Consider the following 7509-nt stretch of genomic DNA (forward strand, 5'->3'; position numbering starts at 1 on the left):
AATGATAGGCTTATGGTCTAGATAATACTTCGCATCTTAGTGACAATAATTACCAATTTTATAAAATGTGAGTTCAAATTTGAAACATCCCCACATTCCATAGTTGATAACATGGATTAGTACAGGTTTTCTGGAAGGTTATAACTGCATGTATCTTCAAAATATATATATATTTCCTGACCCAGAAATTCCAGGCCTACAAATACGTAGGAAAGAAAGAATTTGACTCTAAGACTATTCAGTTATGTATTGTTTATCATCCTCAATAACTAATAAAAAAAATCTGTTTAAAATTTTGGCAGTTTAAGCACCTGCCTGGCAAGAGCAAGGACCCAGGTCTGATCGCTGGTACCACATGTCATGCTGGCCCCGGAACCCAGGCAAGCAGTGCTGGCCACCAAAACCAGGCTTGGTGGTGGAAGCCCATGATCCCAACACTAAGAAAGCTGAGACAGGAGGGTCACTACGAGTGCAACCTACAGAGCGAGACCCTGTACCAAACAAACAAATAAGTAAAGATTATTTTTAAAATTATGAAAAATAGAAAAGATTGTGTAGAAAGATATTTCATATGTTGTGAACTTCCTCACAGTCAATACTGAGCAACTGAGGCTTTAAATCTCTTTATACCACTGGCGCATGGTGTGTATTTTATGAGTGTTTATAGTGCACAAATTCTAGGAAAAGGATATACACAAATTTTTAACAATTGCTATCTTTCACTTTGGGATTTATAGATATTCTTAGTCCTCTTAGTGTTTCTAGTATTTTTGTTCAACATGTTATCTAAAATAGGCTAAATTGGGCTGGGGAGATGGCTCAGTAGAATAAGCACAAGGACCTGAGTTCAAACCCTGGTTCTGCCCAAAAAAAGAAAAGAAAAGAAAAGACAAGAAAAGAAAAGAAAAGAAAAGAAAAGAAAAGAAAAGAAAAGAAAATAGGTTAAATCTTTTATGGCAACTATGATAAATTATAACTATAATGATTCACTTTAATTTTTTCTTTCAAACTAGCCATGTGTTACCTAAATTCACCCCTTTCCCCAGCATCTTGTTAAATGCAATAAAAAATAATGAATGAGGGCCAGGCAGATGGCTCAGTGGAATAAGCACTTCCCTGGCAAGCACAAGGACCTGAGTTCAATCCCTGGTTCCGCAAAAAAATAAAATAGAATAAAATAATAATAATAATAATAATAATAATAATAATGCATGACACTCCTAAGAGTCTGTTTTCCAACCCACTACCTAGATATTGAGCCCTTTTGTACTGGCATCAGCTCTTCCACATTGCCACAGGAACTGCATAACAGGAATCCCCAGCTTTAAAGCCTGCTGACAATTGTTATACTAAACACAGCTTTTAGGTTACATTATGGGACCTCTGAATGTTTGTGCCAACTTTTGTGTTAGTCAAATCTAATTAATAACTTTAATAAAACAACACAAAAATTTAGTAGTTTAGCAAAATATTCATTTATTTTAGTTCTGTTCCATAAGACCTCAGGGTTCTGTCCACACAGGGAAAGAGAAAGGCCAGTTCAAAATCCTAGGAATTTTATTGTTTTCTAAATCTGACATAAATCTATTTTATATTTTTAATTTATTTATTTATTATTTTACTGAGAAACAAATAGTAATGAAACAGTATCAATACTGTTTAGTAGGACAGTTTCAATAATTAATACATGGCACATTGTTATCTTCATAGTGGTTATACAAAGTACAAGATGCAGATATGATATCCTTTTTTAAAATTTTATTTTATTGAGAAAAAAATAGCAATGAGACAGTTTCAAAACTGATTAATAAGACAGTTTCAATAATTAATACATTGTACATTGTTATCATCTTAGTGGTTATCCATAGTACAAAATGCAGACAGGATATCCTGTCCAAACACTTTTAGTAAAAATATTTCTTCTCATTGAATTAAGTGAAACTAGCTGTATATCTATCCTAACTATTCTGTATATACAGATAAAAAAAGGTCCTTCCTTTGTATCCTTTCTCTTGTTTAGTCCTGTCAGAGATGGGTACTCCATTGGCATTTAAATACTATACTGGGTGAATTCAGCAAAACAATCAAACAAAATCCTGCAGTCCACAATAGTAGTAGGTTATCCATAGAAGTTGTTGACTTGAGCCTTTCACAGCTCAGAATATTAATATGCCTTTACTTTATATACCTCATTTTTATGCTTTTTCTGCTAGATGGTTAAGACCAAGATAAAGCAAGACCTATATAACAAGAAATGTAACTTTTCTATTTGATAAGGTCAATCAAGTACCCTCAGGATTTATCCTGTAACCCTGTACTGCAGTTTGCAGGTCCTTTTTCAGTGTCAGCCATGTGGATGAGTCATGGCCATTGCTTGACCAATTTGTTCTCTGTGAAAACCTGAGAAAATGTTTTCTCTCCATGTGACTCTCCTTAGGCACATTCTAAGGAGTGACCTAACAATCACATTTCTCTGTGGCTCCATAATCTCCTTGATCAGAATATTTGGGACACAACTGAGTTGCATGATGTTACAGTGTACATTCTCCTATGCCCTGAGTCTTTACTGACTTTGAAAGGCTATGGTCAAAATGTTGGCTATCATTGCAGCCCTTCTATTTCTCTAATTTTTGGTCTGCAAACTTAGGTTGTTAACCCTCAAGAAGAGAAGCTTATTATTACCCTACAACATATGCCGTTGGGTTTAACCTCATTATCTGTCTGAATATCAAACATCTTACATGTAACATGGAACAGGTAATTTCCATCAAGTATTGATATGCTAAACTTAAAGTCCCTACAGGATATGGAGAAAAAAATTTTAAAAATGAAAAATATTTAAAGAATATGAATAAACAATTGCATATACTTACACAGAAATTTAGAAATCTAACCATATACAGCATAGTAGCAGGACAGTCCTGTGACTTTTTTTTTCTTGTATTGTATTTTCATTTATTATCCTATTTAAAAAAATTACTTGACAGACAGTATGGTAATAATTGGTTTGCAATGACACACAGTATGTATTTAGGAGACCAGAATGACAGGCATTCCAAGCGTGACCCTTCTATTACACATTGCTGTCTTCTGTGTAGTTGCTTAGTTCACAGGTATCAGCATATATAGTTAGTCAGGGTGAGAATCCTACCAATTAACTACTAGTTTCAAAAACATGCTGATGTTTCTCAGGATCATTGCCTTACCCATCTTGTGCATATAAATGTATGGTTATGCCCCCATCATGTTTCCCAACTTTTCTCCTTGCCCTCTCTTCATTGTCCAATCCTCAAGTTCTCCGTTTCCTTTTAATTGTGTTATACCTTTCTCTTTGTATTTCTTCTTTTGAGTTCCTAAACTAGGGATACTGTATAATATTCATACATGTGGGTGTGGTTTATTTCACTTACAAATATATCTTCAATGGTATCCACTTAAATACAAATGTGTCAAGTTTATCATTCTTTATAGCTGAGTAATACTCCATTGTATAAAAATACAACACTTTTTCAACCATTAATCATGTGACTGTCATCTTGGTTGTTTTCAAGATTTGGCTATCACAAACTGTTCTGCTATGAACATAAGTACACATATATCACTATGACATGATGTTTACAGTTCCTCCTGGAAAATTTCTAGTAGGGGGATAGCTGATTTAAATGGGATTTCCAGTCCTAAGTTTTAAGGAGTCTGCACACTGATTTCCATAATAGTTGCACCATCTATATTCACAGCAGCAGTGGAGAAGAGTTCCTTTTTCCCCACGGCCTCCTCAACATTTGTTATTTGTTGATTTCTTTATGATAGCCATGCTTTCTGGGGTGAGATGGTATTTCAGTGTTGTTTTAATTTGCCTTTCATGGATGACTAGTGATGTGGAGCATTTTTTCATATATTTATTCGCTTCTTTAATTTTCTCCTCTGAGAAGTGTGTGTTTATCTCGGATGCCCATGTCTGGATTGGGTCTTTAAATTTTGGGGCCCTAATGTATTTTAGTTCTTTATGAATTGTAGAAAGCAGACCTTTGTCTGAGTGCTTATTAGTTAAGACATTTTTCCCAATTTGTGGGTTGTCTTTTCACTTTGTTCGTAATTTCTTTTGACATGCGAAAACTTCTCAGTAAGAGCAGATCCCAGTTGTTAAGTCTTTCAACTGTTACCCGTGCGATTTGATTTCTGTCCATGAACTCTTTTCCTCCCTCTGAGTATTCAAGAGTTCCTCCTACTTTTTCTTCCAGGAGATTTAGTGTTTCTGTTTTAATGTTTAGATCTTTAATCCACTTTGACTTAGCTTAGTGCATGATGATAGACCTGGGTCAAATTTTGTTTTTTGGCATGTAGAGAGCCAGTTTTTCCAGCACCATTTGTGAAAGAGACTATCTTTCTTTCAGTGAGTATGTTTGACCATTTTGTCAAAGATCAGGTGGCTGAGTGTGTTCATAGAGGCTTCTGCATCTTCTAATCTATTTCATTGATCCTTAGGTCTATTTTGTTGCCAATACCATGCTGATTTTATTGCAGTAGATTTGTAGTATAATTTCAAGTCAGGAATTGTAATGCCTCCTGCCTTGTCTTTGTTGGCCAGGATTGCCTTTGCTATTCTAGGTCTTTTCTGGTTCCACATAAATTTTAGGAACAATTTCTCTAGGTCTGAGAGGCATGTTGTTTGTAGTTTGACAGGGATTGCATTAAATCTGTACAACAGTTTTGGAATATGGCCAGCTTCATGATGTTGGTTCTTCCTATCTAGGACCATGCAATATCTTTCCATTTTCTGAAATGCCTTATGATCTCTTTTTTTCAGAGTACTGTAATTTCCATGAAAAGATCTTTGACTTGTTTAGTTAGATGAATTCCAAGATATTTCATTTTCCATGGCACTTTTGTAAAAGGTATTGTTTCTCTAGTTTGCTTCTCAGTGTGTTTGTTATCTGTGTAAAGGAATGCTATTAACTTTGGGTATTCACTTTGTATCCTGCTATGCAATTGAATTTGTGTATGAATTCTAATAGCTTCTTGGTGGAGTTTTTTAGGTCTTCAATTAAAGTATCCTGTTACCTGCAAATAATGATAATTTATCTTCTTCTGTACCTATTCTTATTTCTTCTATTTCTCTCTCTTGTCTAATGACTCTAGCTAATGATTCCAGAACTATATTGAATAGGAGGGGTGAAAGAGGACATCCTTGTCTTGTACCAGATCTAAGAGTAAAAGATCTCAGTTTTTCCCCATGTAGGATTATGCTAGCCATTGGGTTTTCATAAATGGCTTTTACCAGATTGAAGTAGAGGCCATCTATTCCAATTTTCTGTAGGACTTTGAACATGAATGAGTGTTGGACTTTGTCAAAAGCCTTTTCTGCATCAATTGAGATGATCTTGTGGTTTTTAGATTTCGCTCTATTAATATAGTGTATTACATTTATAGATTTTTGAATATTGAAGCATCTTTGCATCCCTGGGATGAATCCTACCTGGTCATGGTGTATGATCTTCTTGATGATTTCCTGTATCCTATTTGCTAGGATTTTATTGACGATTTTTGCATCTATGTTCACGAAGGAGATTGGCCTGTAGTTCTCTTTTTCAGTTGTGTTTTTCCCTGGTTTTGGTATCAGTATAATACTTGTCTCCAGGAATAACTTTGGGAGCACTGTTTCCTTTGCAATTTCATTGAAGAGTTTGAGTAGTATATGGATTATATCTTCTGTAAATTTCTTGTAGAATTCAGCTGTGAATCTATCAGGACCTGGACTTTTCTTTGTCAGCAAACTTTTCATTACATTTTGCATTTCAATGACTGTTTTTGGATTATTGTGAGTTGTCATATCTTCTTAATTCAATTTTGGTAATGTTACCTTTCTAGAAATCTGTCCATTTCATCTGTGTCTTCTATTCTGTGAGTGTAAAGATTCTCAAAGTAGCTATTGATAGTTTTCTGAATTTCCACTAGATCTGTGGTGATTATACCCTTTTCATTCCCTGTTTCTTGAATTTGAATTTTTTCTTTCCTCTTTTTGATGAGGTTAAGTAGGGGCTTATCGATTTTATTTAATCTTTCAGAGAACCAACTTTTTGATACGTCACTTCTTTGAACTGTTTTCTCTATCTCAATTGAATTAATTTCTGCTCCAATCTTTATGATTTCTTTCCATCTTTTCACTCTGGGTTTGGTTTGCTCTTCCTTTTCTAGATATTAGAGGTGCAACATTAGGGTGTTTATTTGTTCCCATTCTGTTTTCTTAATGTTCAAAGCTATGAATTTCCCTCTAAGAACTGCTTTCATTGCATCCCATAAATTCCAATAAATTGTTCTTCAATTTTCATTGAATTGTAGATATTGTTGAATTTCTTGTTTAATTTCATCTGTGACCCATTGATTGCTCAGTAGGGTGTTGTTTAATTCCCATGTATTTAGGATTTTTTCTGGTTTCTTTTGTCATTTCCAGTTTCAAGGGATAATATTCAAGGGATAATATTCAAGGGATAATTTTGTTTTCTTGCATATAGTTAAGCACGACATATGGATTAGTATGTGGTCTATTTTAGAAAATGACCCATGTACAGCCAAAAAAATGTGTATTCATCTGTGATTGTGTAAAGCACACTGTATATGTCCACCAAGTCCATTTCTTCCAAGCTCTGATTCAGTTCTGCTATTTCTTTGCTAATTTTTTGTCTGGTTCACCTGTATTTTTTGGATAAGTGTGTGTTAAGGTCTCCTGTCAGGATTGTGGCATTGGATATTACATTTGTCGTGTCCGTTAAGATTTGTCTTATATAGTTGGGTGCTCCCAAGTTTGGTGCACAGATATTTATGAGTGTTACCTCTCCCTCTTGAATTTTTCCCCTAACCAATATGTAATGGCCTTCTTTATTTTGTTTGATCATTCTTGGTTTTAAGTTGAGACTGTCTGAGAATAGCATTGCGAGCCCTGCTTTTTGCTGATATGCTGATGCATGTAGTATTGTTTTCCATCCTTTGACCTTCAGCCTATGAATTTCTTTATGAGTTAAATGTGTTTCTTGTATATAGCACATTGTTGGATTTTGTTTCCTAATCCACTTTTCTAGTCTATTTCTCTTAATTGGTGAATTGAGTCCATTTACATTGAAGGTTATAATTGAGATGTGTTGACTTATGATTGACATGTTATTTACCTGCTGTTGTTTATTCTTTTTGTCCTATGTTTAATTGTTCACTGTATTTAGTGGGTTCCTTCTGCTCTCATTCGTGGAGTTCTGATCATTTTTGTCCTTTCCTAGAATGTCTTTCAGTAGTCTCTTTAGGGTTGGCTTTGTCATTGTGAAATTCTTTAGTTGTTCTTTGTCATGGAAGTATTTCACTTCTCCATCAAACTTGAAAGAGTTTTGCAAGGTATAGTGGTCTGCACTGCAATTTGTTTTCATATAGTACTTGAAGTACATTGCTCTATGCTATTCTTTTTTTTCCATAATTTTATTGAGAAACAAATAGCAATGAGAGTTTCAAACCAAATTGGTAGGA

The sequence above is a fragment of the Octodon degus genome, unplaced genomic scaffold, assembly GCF_000260255.1.
Source record: "Octodon degus isolate 3935 unplaced genomic scaffold, OctDeg1.0 scaffold00235, whole genome shotgun sequence".
NCBI classification, from domain to species: domain Eukaryota; kingdom Metazoa; phylum Chordata; class Mammalia; order Rodentia; family Octodontidae; genus Octodon; species Octodon degus.